General features: G+C 33.8%; 2 long non-coding RNA genes across 8 annotated transcripts; one reads left to right on the top strand and one right to left on the bottom strand.

Annotated features, from left to right (window-relative positions):
* Nucleotides 1-7,636: 7,636 nt before the first annotated feature.
* On the bottom strand, nt 7,637-8,166 carry LOC110727742. The gene is made up of 2 exons (XR_002512561.1): nt 8,064-8,166; nt 7,637-7,994 (listed from the first exon to the last, which is right to left on the bottom strand). It is a non-coding gene; the product is annotated as an uncharacterized LOC110727742 (long non-coding RNA).
* Nucleotides 8,167-10,479: 2,313 nt separating this feature from the next.
* Nucleotides 10,480-14,596, top strand: LOC110727813. 7 transcript variants are annotated; one of them, XR_002512578.1, is made up of 10 exons: nt 10,481-10,835; nt 10,917-10,958; nt 11,071-11,300; nt 11,454-11,526; nt 12,359-12,402; nt 12,793-13,040; nt 13,374-13,446; nt 13,559-13,594; nt 13,697-14,331; nt 14,485-14,596. It is a non-coding gene; the product is annotated as an uncharacterized LOC110727813 (long non-coding RNA). The 7 variants fall into 7 exon arrangements; XR_002512577.1 differs by having other exon boundaries at nt 10,480-10,835; nt 13,559-14,331; XR_002512575.1 differs by having other exon boundaries at nt 10,480-10,835; nt 13,374-13,594.
* The last annotated feature ends 2,525 nt before the right edge of the window (nt 14,597-17,121 follow it).

Raw genomic sequence — 17,121 nt, 5'->3', positions numbered from 1 at the left:
CACATATAATAATGGAAAAATTGTCCGGAAATAATCCCACCTTTGAGTCGTCCGCTCAAAATAATCCCAACTTTGGATTATTTTTAAATAATCTGACCTTTATAGTCTTTCTGCTCTAAATAGTCCCAATCGGTCATGTAACTTGTTATAACAAGTTACTTGACACGTGACGGCCTGTGATTGGTCCAAAAAATTAATATAAAATAAAATTTAAACAAAAAGTTTAAATTTTTTTGTGAAGAAAAAATTAAAAAAAAAACAATTAATTATTTTAAAGCCACCCCACCGGCTGCCAAGCCACCCCACCGCCACCTGAATCCCTGCCCCGACCACCCGGAGTTAGCGCTGATGCTGACTCTGGCGCCGATTCCGACGCCCCTCAAGCCTAACGCTCCTCCCCCAAAACCACCAACCAGCCTCGTTAAATCCAAACCCTCGATTCACCACCAGTTCCTAACCTAACCAGCCAAAAAAACCACGGCCAACCCCTGCCAGCGAGCCCTAACCCCGACTCCAACTACCCCTGCCAATGAGATCCCACGCCCAGCTCCCAACCCCTTTCCCCGCGAAAACCTAACCTATCCCCCTACCAGCGACCGTATTATAGCCGGTGACCCAGGTCTCCCACCTAGCCTCGACCTTGATTTCGGTAACGATTGATTGGTTGTGGTGGTTTAGTGGTTACGGAAGAGGGTAGGGGACGTCGGTGAACCGCGCGGGGAAGCTAGTGGCTCTGGGCCTCGTATAGGCCGATGGTAGGGGCGGCCGGGCAGGGAGGTGGCTGGGGTCGTGGTGGGGCTAGGGTTTGGTTTAAATTTTAGGGTTTTTTTTAAAAAAGAAATTAATAATAATTAACTAATGTTAATTACTAATAATCATTTCTTAAAACAAAATTAAAATAAAACATTATTTTTTGACCAATCACATGATGACACGTATAAATTAAACTTAATTTTTTAAAAAAATTCCTACTCAACTGGTTACTGGTTACTTGGGACCATTAGGAGGGGATTGACTATAAAGGTCGGATTATTTAAAAATAATCCAAAAGTGGTATTATTTTGGGCGGATGGCTCAAAGGTGGGATTATGGCGGGCAATTTTTCCTATAATAATTTAGTTACTCTTAAAGGGAATAAAGTTACTATAAATATTGTTAAACTTACACTAAAATTGATTACCTTACAATAAAATTAACGTAAACCCGCTTTATACAAGACTTGTTGATCATTTTGAACCCAATATCTACTACGGAGTAATTGCATTAAGAAAAAAACCTACTTGGAGAGCCTACCCACTAAATATAATACTACGTATATATTAGTAATAGAAAATATCACATGACTAAGTATTCCAAGTATTAAAGGTGTTGGGGTTTGGTGAGTCCGACTCACCGCGGAAACAACCCCGACCCGAGGAACCACTTGCAATAATTAAAATCATAAGGCATAAATAAATAATCACAAAGAAAAGATAACGAATCTTACCCTCGAAGAGAGCTTCCCCCAAAAAACCGGGGCTCTTACTTGAAAGCTACGAGCACGTCAAGCGCCGCGCCTCCGACGGTATCCACCTACAAAAAGGCGAACACAACTTTAAGGTCTGCTACCTTGGGGTTAGCAAGGTTCGACCAAAACCCGAGTGTTATATGAGTTTAAGAGTTTTCCCAAAAATTATGGAATGCTCTTTTTAACTCCCACTCAAGCACTTTACTCCAAATCCCAAGGTTGGTATTTATAGAGGAAAGTATGAGTGGGAATATCTATCCCATCAATGTGGGATCATGAAATTACACAAATTAATTTAAAGCTAAATTAAATTAAAATTGCAAACTAATAATAAATCTACAAGTGGCATTACCATGTGAGATGGGTTGGTGAGGACCACATGGAGAGTAGGGGACCATACTTGCTCCCCACTCAATACTCTCCTTGTGCCACATGTCCTCTCCCACTTGCTCCCATATTCCATGCTTCCCCTTAATCCACGGCCCTATGGCCCGAGCCAAGCCCAAGCCCGGCCCGAGCCCAGCCCGCACCCAGCTGCTGCTGTGGCGCGGCGCAGCTGCCGCTGTGCTAGCGTGCCTAGCCGCGGCAGCTAGCTGCTGCACGCACCACGTGCTGCGGCTGCTGGCTGCTGCTGGCCGTGGTTGCTAGCACGGTGCGCTAGCACGCACCAGCCAGCCATGCTAGGCTCGGCTTGGTCTTTGCTAGCCACCTTTGCTAAGACATTTTTGCCCCTAGCATTCGGATGCTCGGGGCACTCCGATGCTAGGGGTATTTTGGGAATATGGTCGATTTATTATTATTTTTGCGCGTCTCGTCTTTTATTATTTTGACTCGACTTCCGACGATCGATTTCGACGCTCTAAGCTCGAATTACCGACGTCTAAATATTTAACACTCGGGCGACGAATTAATTTCTTCCGAATTAATTCGTCGAGTTGGTTCGTATATTTTGCTTGGGTGTGACCCGAAGGGTTCAGTCAAGATTAAGCTGTAATATTAATTATATTAATAATACTGATCGGAAGCGGCCTCCACCCACGCATTCCGATCACTTGACCTTACTGAATATATTAGCTTTCTAATAATTCTGAACCCGCTATCAGCAAAATACACTTGTTCGAAGGACACCATTCCTTTCAAAAGGTTGAGTAAATTTGCTTAAATTTTATGTCAATTAAAGTGTGTCAACTATGTCCAACTGATAAGTTAAAGGGATAACATCTAATCCTATATATTAATATATGTCATCACCAATGGCATATCTTCTCTATGGCCAACAAAGGTCGTGCATGCCCAAAGACCAAGATTGTAGTTGTTCTTGTTAAATTAATTTATACTACCCCCTCTAATCCGAGACAAAAGTAGAACTCATAATATATCTCTCTTAATTTGGCCCCTAAAGAAAATTTGCTCAAGATCCAACACTGAAACCACCACAGTATATATGATAGAGACCCTGATTATTATTAAATCGATTAATAATAAAATACTAACTCATTGATCTTATTATAATAGATGAAGCCTTTGCGATGCACGGTTTATTTGATTTTTTTTATTTTTTTTATTATTTTTTTTTTGTATTTATGTGCTAATGTTTGTTATATAATTAGATAAAATTCTTAACATCAAAAGATAACATACAATATTTAATTAATTTAAAATTTAAAAATATCATTCGCCAATTTTGCTTGCGTGGCGTTTGAAATAATTAATTTATAAAAAATTAATAATCTCTTTTATATATATATATATATATATATATATATATATATATATATACACACACACAGGGGATGGATCCGGTAAGAACCCCTCCTTATAAACTTTTTTCTATGTTCTAAATTTTTCTTCTTCTTATGTTCCAAATTTTTTCCAATGTTCTAAATTTGTTTTTAGATTATGTTCTAAATTTGTTCCTATATTCTAAATTATAATTTTCAGCTTATGTTCTAAATTTTTTTCTATGTTCTAAATTATTTTTTCAGCTTATGTTCTAAAGTTTTTCCTATATTCGATCTAAATTTTTTCTACTTATGTTCCAAATTATTTTTAATGTTCTAAATTGTTTTTTAGATTATGTTCTAAATTTGTTCCTATGTTCTAAATTATATTTTTCAGCTTATGTTCTAAATTTTTTTCTATGTCCTAAATTATTTTTTTAGCTTATGTTCTAAAGTTTTTCCTATATTCTAAATTTTTTCTACTTATGTTCCAAATTATTTTTAATGTTCTAAATTGTTTTTTAGATTATGTTCTAAATTTGTTCCTATGTTCTAAATTATTTTTTCAGCTTATGTTCTAAATATTTCCTATGTTCTAAATTATTTTTCTTATGTTCTAAAATTTTCTGCTTATGTTCAAAAAAATTTTTGCTTATGTTCTAATTTTTTTTTATGTTCTAAATTTTTTTTCTATGTTCTAAATACGAAATTCTCAAAATTATAGAAATGCCATTACTAAAGGATCATTTTAGATGGTCAGATCAAAACTAATAAAGGGCTGAGGTTGGTTCTTATATAGAGAAGGGTTCTTACATGAGCCTCTCTCTCTCTCTCTCTCTCTCTCTCTCTCTCTCTCTCTCTCTCTCTCTCTCTCTCTCTCTCTTCTCTCTCTCTCTCTCTCTCTCTCTCTCTCTCTCTCTCTCTCTCTCTCTCTCTATATATATATATATATATATATATATATATATATATATATATAGGGTTGAGATCCAATGAGAAGGATGAAATGTGCATTTATTTTGAACTAAATGTGCATATATTTTCTACTAAATGTGCATATTTGATTTCTGGAAAAAACGAGAACTTATGCACATTATGTGCAAAAAATATGCACATTCAATTTCGGTCAAAATTTTTTTTTTTGCACATTTTATTCAAAAAATTTGTACATGCAATAAAAATTTTATGCACATAAAATCCTTATCACCCTTCTCATTTTAAGAAACTTCTCATTTGACCCTAAATCTATATATATGATGGTGTTGGGGGTACTTTGAACAGGTATATAAAAATTGGAGGTGGATGTTAGCAAAGGCACATTGACCATAATTGGAGAAGTTGAGCCAATTCCAATTTTCAAGAAGCTCAAGAAGATTGGCAAAGCGCCTGAAATTATAAGTGTCGGACCACCACGCCCTAAATGTCCTCCTTATTGCATCTGTAACTTCTGTCGTCCATATGTTCATTGTACTTCTGAACCCCTTCCTTACCAGCCTTGCCACTTCGTTCCCTCGTATAGCAACAACAAGCCTTGTGACTTCGTTGCAGTTCAGTCGTACCCTTCTTCATCTTATGACAGTCCGGGACAGTGTACCATTATTTGAAAATAATCGTATATAAAGTTGTCACATTAGTAGTTCAAACAAAGGGAACATAAAAAAAATTATATACTACACACGTATGTTCGTTGGCCAAAAGTGTTGAAAAAACATGTTTAAAGATTCTTTGTCAAGCACTGTTGTAATGCATCATGTTATAATTTGTACGAAAGTATGTAAGATTAATATAATGTGTTAAAGTCGTTAGTGTAGAAATTTTGTTTAATAGGTTACATATTATATGCGTAACATTTGAAGTTTGTTTTAAGATAAAAAAAAATTCTTTAATTCATCCTTTAATTTTTGGAAATTAGCAAAAATAACACCATCTTTCACCGGCCTTTCATAAATGAAACGACCTTTAGATTATTCCAAAATAAAACGACCTTTAATACATATCTGCCAAAAATGAAATGTAAAACTTGTAACCTGTTTTATAGGTTACATTAGACATGTGTCACTTAGTGTTTGGTTAAAATATTTTTAATTTTTGTGTAATAATAATGATTTAAAAAAAAAACACTTAAATTAAAATAACTCTTAAAAAAATGTAAAACTAAAAACAAAACTGGAATTAAAAAAGAAAAATCCTTCCCTTTACCGGCAGCAACCCCACCAGCCCACCACCGCCCGACATCACCGCCAGCAACCTAAGCCCCTTACCGGCGCCGGTGATACCCTCTCCTGACCTAGTGCCCGACCATCCAACCCATCCGTCCCCTTCCCCTGAACCAGCTTCCCCCCATCCTAAATTCCCTCTCTTTCCTCTCAAAAACACTCCTTTTCTCACCGGAAAATGACCAAACTCACTTCCTGTGCCGGCGAACTCGTTTATCCTCTTCGGTGGCCGTGTCCAACCACTCCCCCCTTGAACCACCACCTGAAAATCCTAGAACCCCAAAATCGAGTGGTGGTTTTAGGGGGTTTTGACTTTTTGGTGATGGTTTAAGGGGGGAATTGAAGGGACGGAGATGGCCAGCAGAGGGGCAAAATGGGTTTTCTGGCATAGGGGTGTGGATTTGGGCGCAGGCCGATGGCAGGTGGTGGTGGGGCTGCTGCCAGCTAAGGGGGTTTGCCTTTTTTTTTTTTTTTTTTTTTTTTAATTTCAGTTTTTTTTAAGTATTATTTTTTATTTTAAAGTTTTTTTAAAAAAAAAAACAAAATTGTTAAAAAAAAATTGACCAATGATATTGTGACATGTGTCACATGTAACCTATTAAACAGGTTACCAACCGGTCACGTTTTATTTTTGGCAGATGTATATCAAAGGTCGCTTTATTTTGAAATAATCTAAAGGTCGTTTCATTTATGGAAGACCGGTGAAAGGTGGTGTTATTTTTGACAAATTTTCCTTAATTTTTTTAACAATTTGTGTAAAGCTCACAAGAGTCACAACTAGAAGTGTCAATTCAGGTACTAGGGTTGGGTTGGATTTGGTGAGATCAGGTCGGGTTGGGTCAGGTGTATTTTAAAGTTGAATTTTTGCTAATTTAATTTATTATGTACATGCTTTATATGAGTCGAAATCTAAATCGGATATTTTTCATATCATATTAGGTTGATTGGGTCTATTTTTGATATCTATGCTCCGTATTCAAAGTCATGAATTAATTTGCAAGTTGAAAGCAATTATTTAACATAATTAGTTGAAACTCAAAAGTGTGTTTTTTAGTCTTTTGATGTTCAATCTTTTGATGTTGAAACACGATAATTTTTCATGAATACATTTAAACCTATTTCCAATATTATTAATAGATAATAAACATAATAAAAAAACAAAAACCCAATAATTTTCTTTTATGATTTAATGAGTTGTTGAACAAAATTAAAATTCAACCTAATTTTCAGAATTCTCGGTCAAACGTAAACCTGAGTACCTAACCAATTAATATTTTTTTATATAAAATTCGTAAGGAAATCAAAAATCACACCGCTAGAACAAGAAGTTGTTCGCAAGCTGTAACTTTGAGGTGTTTTGGTACTGTCTTCTCTTCTAGTGTCCTTTACCTATTGTTGGTAGTTAATACAAAATGCAAAAATTTATTTTCTCTAAAAATTTGTGCCAGTAGAATCTCAATCAGTAATAGGTAGTCTTGCAATTGATGCCAGGAAAATGTTATACGTATTCAGACAATCAATCCAAAATCTTGGACAAATTTTCTCTACTCATTATACAACTCTCTAATCAATTTTTGATTATAATAGTTATTACTCCCTCTGTGTTTTAGTAATAATTTTTTTTTCTCTTACATTCATTTCTTTTTAATAAATTATTAACTCCTTATCTTTATATTACAATTTTTTAATACTTCAACTACCCTACTTACCTTTTTTTATTTAAGTCAATTAAATTGTCTAAAACTAATTGTCAGTCAAAGTGTAACACTTATTAAAACACGAATGCAGTGTGTATCAATAATGTGTAATATAATATACACGTAGTTTCATGTAATTTGTTAATTTATAAATAATTATAATACAATTTACTAATTCTTTTCCCAAACAATGCTCGGATTCACTAAAAATATTTTTATAAATTACTTTAAGTTTGTAGTTATTTAAAGGTTTTGTATACACTGAATTTTCTATTTACATTATAAAATTATAATATAGGAAAATCTGCGAGCTGAGGAAGGTACATTTAAGAGGTCGACCTTGTGTGGAAGGTCCTTTAATAAAAAATGTGGCACAAAAAGTCCTTATATGAACATTGGGTTGCGAGGAGGGTTTGTTGACTGTTTTCCGGCATTGACCAAAATTTTCCGACCAATAAAAATCACGTGCAAAGCACGTGACCCCTTAAGTTCCCGTTTTTTTTTTTCCTTTCCCCTCTTTTCTCACGATTTTCCCTCAATCCCCCATTTCTCCCTCCCTTTTATCTCTTAAACTCCTTTGATGTTAGTTGCAGTTAGCCATTAATGGCTTTTATTTGAGTGTGGTTAGCAATTAACCCCATTTGGTAAGACTCTAACTTACTTCCTCTTCTGTCATTTTCATAGTAGTAAAAAGTACTATTGTTTTTTTTGCCAAAAATATCTAATTTGACTCTGTAAAAATGGTGAAGAAAAATCCAAAACGGGATAGCAAAGCAAACCGGAAGAGCAAGGCCCATATATTTTCATTCAATCGCAATTACACCTCTTCATCATCACGCGCAGCAATATTGTTCTACAAAAAAAAATATTAAATTAAAAAATTACAAAACTAAAGCTGATGAAATTGACAAAGGATTATCACCTTAAATGATTCGCCTGTTGTTTATAGGCTTTGATTTCCCTTCAATTGTGATTTGAAGGATAAAAATTCAAGTTTTGTGAGATGCAATTGCTAAAGTTAGGGTTTTAATTTGGGAAAAATGGAGATAGAGGGAAAATCGTGAGAAAATAGGGGGAATAAAGGGGGGAACTTAAGGGGTCACGTGCTTTGCACATGATTTTTATTGGCCGGAAAATTTTGATCAACGTCGGAAAATGATCAACAGACGCCTCCTCGCAAACCAATGTTCATACAAGGACCTTTTGTGCCACCTTTTTCATAAAAGGACCTTCCACACAAGATCGACCTCTTAAAAGGACCTTCCTCGCATATTTCCTATTATATATAAGACACGATAGTATAGAGTATCTCCATTTTTTATAGTTTGCTGACAAATTACGAATTTAAAATTGAGTTATAATTCCTTTTTAAGTAGGAAATGAACCATTCATATTATAGATTAACGAATTAAGATTTAAGGAAATATAATACTTCATAGAAGATTTTCTAATCTTAATATATAATTAAAAGTTTTTACTTTGGTGATCTTTTGTTTGCAATAATAAATTTCAGTTAAATTGATTTAGAACTAAAAGAAAAAAATCACTAATTTACTATGACTTTATGTTGTTGTTCATTATCTTTAATATTTTTTAATCAGTTTTCTATATATTTTTTTTAATTCATTTTAAGCAAAGAGAAAAATATTTCATTTATTAAAAGTTGTTGTTATTGTTCTATTTTCTGGGGTTATTTAGGTTGTATAGATTCTTTTTTTTTTAAAAAAAAAATATAAAATAAATTATCTTATTATTTTTAAGGAAAAAAAATATAAAGTTATTTTCGGCGGGAAATTTTTTATTGTGAGCACGCCGTGTACTTTTGGGATAATTTTGTGATGAGCGTCATTTATGGCACTCATTTGATCTCTTTTAGGATGATTTTCATTCTATTTTGTAGCTCTTTTCCTTAGTTTTTCTTAGTTTTGTTCTTTATTTCGTTAGTTTGTGCTTTTCGTAGTTAGTTTCTTTGTTTTGTGCATTTCTTTGTTTATTTGTTCTTTTTCCCTTTTATTTGTTTGTTTTCAAGTTATGATTGTGTTTCCAAAGATTCCCGAGCCTTCCTCTCACATTTCTCATCAAGTTGGATGCCTCGTGTTCGTCTTTTGGAGCTTCAAGGTTGAAGGAGCGCAAGGAGCAAGTCAAGAGATCGGTGTACGTATGCGGTGGGGGCATCATCTTTTCCATGAACCCACCAAAATGTCCATTTCAAGACTGACTACCTTGGTGTTCATCATCATCACCAAGACGAGCGCACGAATTTGAGCTAGGACAAAGAAAGGGATGCGTGAGCTGCCACCAGGTGCGGGCGCGCACGTGCAGGGTGCGGCCGCGCATCAGCTAGGTGTGGCCGCACCTGCCTGGGTGCCCTGTTCCGTACCCTTATTCTTGCGCCCGTACCTCCCGGGGTCTCTTTTTGGACGATCTAATCGACTCTTCTTTTGTATCTTTCTTATATATAGTATTTCCTTCTATTTTTAGAGAGAGAATCAATTGGAGAATAATTAGAAAACTTTTGAGATCATACTTTAGAGAGAGAAACTCTAGGTTTTTAGAGAGAGAAATTCATGGTTAATTGTTGATGATTCAAGATTTCTTCATTTCATTTGATCTTTGATCAAGTATTGTAAGGATTACTCTTCTTTGATTCAATATATAGTTTGATCTTAGTTGATTTCATTTGTTTTTCATATGCTTGGTTAATTGTTTTAGTTTGATTGATATTTGATTGAAGTTTGATTAAGTTTTGTATTGATTTTAGATTGCTTTATATGATCATGATGAATGTGTTGATTAATTTTGTTTTGATCTTAATTACCATGATTAGTGAGTAGATTACTTGCTAGGGCAATAGTGAAGCATGTATGAGTAATGGATTAGTGCTAATTGGGGATAATTGATGGAGTTGATAGTGTGATTAAATTTGGTTGATGATCATGTGCATGTGTGTGATTAATTGAAGATTGGCCAACTTTGATTGTTGCACTAGATTGCATTGTAAGTTTACATTGATACGGACCATTGATTTGTGGCTTGCATTTACACGATTGAGGTGTCTTGTGATGTTTCCTAGCTAGAGTCTAATCCATTTGATAGTTCTCTTTTTTAGTGGATGTCTTCTTAGTTTGTCCTTGAAAAGTGCTAATAATACCCACCAAATCCACCATGTATCTATTGAATAAACTAACTGGATGAATTCTAGCCAATTGAAAGAAAGATTGAGTTCTAGCTCTCCAAATGTGCCAAAGAGCTACTGTAAAAATAGTGTTCCACTCCCTGCTCATACTTAGATTATAATGAAATCACCCTTCCCAATCAATATCTATAACTATTAAAAGTGAGAACTTGGCAAGTTGAAAAATCCTTAGTAATAGTGTGGTGACTCTTTTGCCCCTCAAAATATTCAATTACAGTTTTGCCCCTTCTCCTCTTTTTCACCTTTTGTTTTACCCATTATTCACTTTTCCTCTCAGCCATATGTTTTCTGACCTTCATTATTCACTTTTCAGTTTTCCTCCTTTCTCTCCTCTCTTTTCAGGTTCACAAGTTTTTTTCCAATTTGGGGAAATCTAGAGCTAGGGTTTCGCATGTTTCTTCCTCTGCTTCTTCTCACTCTCTCTTTCCCCGCTCCTCGTTCTTCTCGCCTCCTTCACCATGGCCGCACTCGCAGCTCATCTTCAATTCCTCTTCTTCGGTAATCTCTCGCTTTCGCTTGAAACTGCATTTTCAGCATTTTATTTTTGGATTAATTTGTGTTTTTTTGTGTTTTGCTAAGGATGATGATGCTTCCGTCGGAGTTTCGATCTCTTCTGTTACGGTTAGGGCTTTTGATTGTCTTTCGATTATGTTTGGATTATTTGAATTCGATTTTGTGATTTTTGCGTGTTGCTTGGATATGATTTTTGATTTTGTTATTTTATGAAATGTAGGATGTTGGAGGAAAATCTAATCATGATATTTGGAGTCTAGAGATTCTATAGTTTTCTATGGTTGTAGCAATGGCAGCAGTAATTTCATTTCTTTTTATTTCATGCCGATAAATTCAGTTTCTATTATTTGCGGTGTGAAGTAGTTTCCTCCTGTTTCTCTCTGAAATAGGTAGAAGGAGGAAGATGGAGCAAGGTTTGCTCGATTCAAGTTTGAGGTGAATAAAACTCAGGTAGTTCGACCTGTTTTTTGTATTTAAATTCTAGAATTTTTTTTTTTCCTGTTGTTGATATTTGTGTTTTGTGGATTTGATGGAATTTCACTTTGATTAATTGAGAAACAAGATCAGTTGAAGTGATGCAATTTTTTTGTGAAATTCGAACAGATTTGTAGGTGGCTTGGCGTTTTTTTTTTGGGTTTGCAGCAAGATGACGAGACTTCTTTAATGGAAGCAAGAGGTTTTTTCTGGGCTATATCTGTTAACTTGACATCTATGTGTATTTTGATGCTTTATTGTTTTTATTATAAATTTTTTGATGACATGTACTCCACTTGAATGTATGTCTCATAGCTCAATTCAATTACCATGCTTTAGTCTCACTGCATTGCACTATTCTGGTGTTACCTAATTGCCGAGACAAAATGGGGTATGGTATGCAAATCACTAATTTTTCATCAGTTTTGTTGTTTGGATTACTTTTGGATTGATTTGATTTGGTTTCCATTTATTAGGGTTTTATTTTTTTTTCGGATTTATTTGCTATTTCTATGCCAAGTTTTGTTGATTTTAGGATGTTTATTGAATTTGTGGATACCTGACTGAATTGAATGATGTGAAGTATGTTATAGTGAATTTGTGATTTGTTGAGAGCATGGGAGGTTGATGTTCGATTTTGTGAGCTTGAAATTTGAATTGATGTTGCCGCTTTCGATTGATATGCAATCTTTTGATTCAAATTTTCTAATTTATATTAGCTTTGATTGATAGCTTTCATGAATAAATTTGATGGTAATTAATATTAGAAAGTGTTTGTCATTTGAATGCATACAAAGTTGATAATTGAGTGCATTCGAATAATGGATGAATATTTGATGTTGGACCTTTGATTCTTTTTACATGATTGTAAATTTATAATTATCTTGTGGCCTTGTGATAATGATTGTTGCTTTGGGGGGGGGGGGGGGCTCTGGGTTTAATAGGGTCAGCCCCTAATTTCGTTTCCATTTTCTTAATTTTTTATCTGACTTTTGATTTTAATCTTTTGTTCTTTTCATCGTTTTATTTTTCAGGACGATGAGCTTTGGAAACAGTTTGAGGCTACACAAAATGACTGGTAGATATTCATCTTTTTTGAATTGTACTACAATTTTTTTGTGCTATTGGTGTGCTTATGTTGCTCATTCTTCAAGAACTGAAAATTGATGTCACATGCTTAGAGTTCAGACTCCCCACATGAAACATTTTAACTTTTATGTGTGTTGATTACTCTATTTCTATTTGAGTATATTTTGGGCGATTGCACCTATAGCTTAAGTTCTTATTTTATTTAAAAACTTCTATAAATCAGAATTTTCATATAACTAACAAGGGACATTTTGTTATTTCTACCAAGCATATAATCCAGGGTTGTGAAATTTTGGTGCCATGATTGTTTTCCTTCCCCCAAACCCCCAAGAAACTGAAATGAGACGACACTTCAGCTACTCTTAATTACTTTTTTCAGAATTTCAAATCTTGCTTCAAGAACCCAACAATGGCGGCCATGTTTGGTTGCTGAAGTTGCTGATTTCCCACCTTCTGATGATTCTAAACAAAACCCATATGAAGAAACTGCTTCTACTGCTGCTACTGTTGCTGCTGAAGAGAAGAAAGATCGAAGAAAGGCAGTTAGAATTGCGGGGATAAGCTTGTTCATTGGTCTCGTCTTTGCGTTCTAAGTCTAAACCCGATGTTCTTCAATGCACTAAAAAGGTCTCTTTCTTTTCTTTTAATAATTTTTTTAGGGTTAATTTGTTGTATTTTTTTAATTGATATATTATATTTGCATTGGTAATGTTCAGTTTTTGAATTGGGGTTGAAGGTTTATAGTAGGGATAGCAATTTGTAGGTTTGATTGGATAATGATATTAATGCAAAAAGTGTCCTGTTTCTCAATCTTATTTGAGTTTATGGTGATTTTGATTATGGGTGTATGAGGAGTCGCAAAGGGCAATTGTCTCTCTTTAGTTTCAATTGTCGAAAAGCAACTACATACGCAATATATGACAGGGCAATAATGATAGGTCTTATGTTGCATATATACAGAAGGAAAGCAGCTAATGAGAACACAACAATACAAAGTAGTATTAGAGATTTTGAGGTGCTTGAAATGGGAGAGGTTAGTGGCAGCACGTCCATGCAGGAAGTTTATTGTAAATAAGAAATTATTTTGTGTATAACTCTTTTGTGAATATCAAGTTCTTAACACGAGATCCATTGTGTTTTTTTAGAAGGTTTTTTCTCTCTGTGACTCAAAACTCATAGAGGTATTGTGTTCATTACTACTGGTGTTTTCTTTGACGAACAAAACTAAGCATCAATTTGTGAAAGTTGCTTAGGTATTTCCATATAATGTGATGCTTTGATAGGTTTGATTTTGTGGGATCTTTTTCTGGGATGGCCACGATTTTCTGGTTACTATGGATAATACACAGCATTATTGTGCAAGATCGGAATTCAGATTTGGTTCTATTTCTCTCTCCCCATTTTTTTTCTTCTAATTTTTTATATGGATGAAGATTAATTCCTTGCGGGTGTGAATTGTGGTTGATTCTTGTCTTCAAATATATGGCCTAATGCTAAATTTATTAGCTAACATAATCTAAAACATGGGATTGGTTTTCTGTTTTACTAGAGTATGTTTTAGTATGATGTTGTGGTCAATTATATGTTCATTGATGAAAGAATTAGTTAAAAAGGCTATTTTTTTAGATGAAAAAAAAATTATTTTAGTTGATTATTTTAGTTAAAAACTCATTCACTGAAACAAGAGGTCAGAACTCAGAAGTGAATTATGCTTAAACTTTCTGCATTGAGGTCCCTTTTCTTCAAAAATCCCTTTAACTGATTGTCGATTACTTATTTTCTGTCTTGACATTGTTTTTAGATTTTACAACTCGAGAAAAGGTTGCAGAACCAATTCGCTGTTCGGTGTGCTTTAGAAAATGCATTAGGTTCTGGAGTGTCCTCCTACGAGAAAAATGAACCTTCTACAATCCCAAAGGTATGTACTACGAAGCATATGATAATCACTAATCAAAAGAAAACTCTCTTTAAGTTTGGTGCTTCTGTGTGATTAGAACCTCTCTTGGATTGTACTATTAGTTTGTTGTTTTTTCTAAATTTTCTTCACTCTATGCCTATTGCTTGGTTTCAGCTTGCAACAAATTTTATAAAGGAAATTGCAGTGCTAGAGTTGGAAGTTGGGTATCTGGAGCAGTATCTTCTGTCACTACACATTAAACGTCATCAATTTCTCCAACTATAAAGAATCAGAAATTATCCTCTACATACATCTACAACTGTCAGGGATCGAAGACTCAAGTCTCCTCCAGTTATTCCACGGCGACTTTTTTTAGATGAAGATGCAGCTGAAACTGCAACAAAGGTTGAATAATCAACATTTTAACCACGTCGACTATAATTAGTTTACTAGGTGTAGACACCAAATTTTGATCCCCTATTTTCCATACTTTTTTACTTTCAATTAACTAATAAATTATAATAATAAGATCTGATTTTGCTAACGACAACCGCAATAATTAGACATAAGAGACAAATTCAAGTAGTGTTTATTTATAATTTTGGAGTATACAAAACTCTTACAATTTGTACTCCTAATTTACGAACAAAATGCGAGGTTAATTCGAAGCATAACTCGAACCTTGTACACTCCGTGCGGGGAACTTCAAGTCGTCATTTATTCATGATTATGAAAATCATTAACGCCATTAGTAGCACCACTAACTCCATGATCAAAGCTAAATATAAATTTAGCACTCGAAAATGCTCGTCGAACGGAGATGGAGCTTGACGATTTTGGTTGCCGGGAGCCATGGAAACCGAAGAGGAAAAGGCAAGGGGTGTGTTTTTTGAGTAAAGGGTGATTTCGGATAAGGGAAATCTCCCTTTTATAAGATAAATCTTATCCGTATTTTTGTCATATCCCAATTGTATAATCGTTTAGTCTAATAATAGTAGTAAGTGTATCTTTTAAAAGTAACATAAAATAAAAACAATATTGTTACTACTGACATATGTACCAATTATTCCGTTTGACATATCCTAGTCAATAGTATCAAATTTTGACCCTTTAATCTGTACATTTTTAAAACCGTGACCATTTCTAAAGTATCACTTTTTAACCTCTAATAAATTTTTAGTACTACTGATTATTTTTTATCCTATTGTTATTATAATTATTCTACTATTTTTATATTATAAGTGGGTTCATCATATGTTATGTAAATAATTGTTACATTGTTGTTGGATTTTGTTTGACAATATGCCTAACCCATTAACATATTCATGGCTTTTGTTCCTTTATAATTTTATTATTTTCTTCTTATTTTTTTTTTTAAAAAAAAGGAAAAATACAAATCATAAAGGACAAATTAGCATATTTTGATTATGTAAAAGAATGCAAAGCATGCATGCATTACACTAAGCTATTACCAATGCTAACAAAGTCACAGTTTTCCCCCTCCCCAACTTTTCATTTTTATTTTTTTTATTGTGTACTTTAATTTTTTATTTTTCACTCATAAAATGCATTTTGTTAGATTTCACTTTGTTAATAACGTAATGCTACTACCTTATATTTCATCTTCTTCCTTCCTATTCAAATTCCCACCAAAACACCATTACCACTTACCTTCATGAGTTATCTTTTCTCTGTTTCACACACTCAGAAATAACAAGTGTAAGTATGCATGCTATTTCTCTTCCGGGTTATTGCAATGACGACAATATTTGACAGTAAAAGAGTGGCTCCAAGCAAAGATACCCCTGCCATTTCCACTCATTTGATATGTCAAATCTTTACAGAAAAAGAAAATGGTAAGCCATGGTTGTAATTTAGCAACGAGAATCAGAAAATGGTGTGATATGACAATACGTTGTATCACTGAGCTGTGTTTCTTCCCAAACGGTAAGGTGATATGACTATCCACAATCAATGGCAAACAATTTTTTTTCTTGTTATTTTCTGATAAGTAGGTGGTGTAATAGTCGCATTTTGCTATGGTAAGTTTAATATACGAAGAGTAAGTACACTCTTCAAAGGAAAGTAGTACCAATTAACCATTGTATTCAAATTATATTAGTACTTTTAATTATTTTTAGTCATTAATAATATTGTCTTTTGTTTAGTCAATAGTAATTAAGTTTTACATAAAGTAGTAGGCTATTCTATTTGTCCTCTACTTCATTAAGACAATTTTGGTTATTATTTCTACATAACTCTTGTATTCGTACGTATTTATTTCGTATAACAGTATATTCTTTGTATTTTGTATTTTAGCTCCCATTTGCTTCCATATATATACCACCCTACTCTTCACGAAAAAGGGGGAAAAATATCGAAGAGAATAGTAAAAAAAAAAAAAAACATAAAAGAAGTATAAATTATTTCAGCATTATTATTATACTTAAAAAAAAAAAGCAATCAAAATTTTTTATTTTTCGTAAAAAAAAAAAAAAAATATTGTAGAAAGACTTGGCCTAATTTTAATTCGATCGTTTTGACACTATCACGCTACTCTTACTAACTCCACAAGTTAGCTACTCAAAGTCAAAGGTAATATTTTCTTTCTTTTTATTTGTGATTTCATATTATTTTTACATACATTTACTAACGTTTCTACTTTTGTGTGTTCCATAACCTCCTAGGGCACTATACGTGCCGGTTTCCTAATTTGGAAACCAAGTAGAATTTGACCGACCACGAGCGAGTTTGAGAGTGAGTATACATGGTTTGTTTGATTTTTCTTTTCTTGTATGTATCATCATTATG

Source organism: Chenopodium quinoa, unplaced genomic scaffold (genome assembly GCF_001683475.1).
Source record: "Chenopodium quinoa cultivar QQ74 unplaced genomic scaffold, ASM168347v1, whole genome shotgun sequence".
NCBI lineage: Eukaryota > Viridiplantae > Streptophyta > Magnoliopsida > Caryophyllales > Amaranthaceae > Chenopodium > Chenopodium quinoa.
The sequence above is the reverse complement of the archived record's forward strand: the minus strand, read 5'-3'. Positions and strand labels throughout refer to the sequence as shown.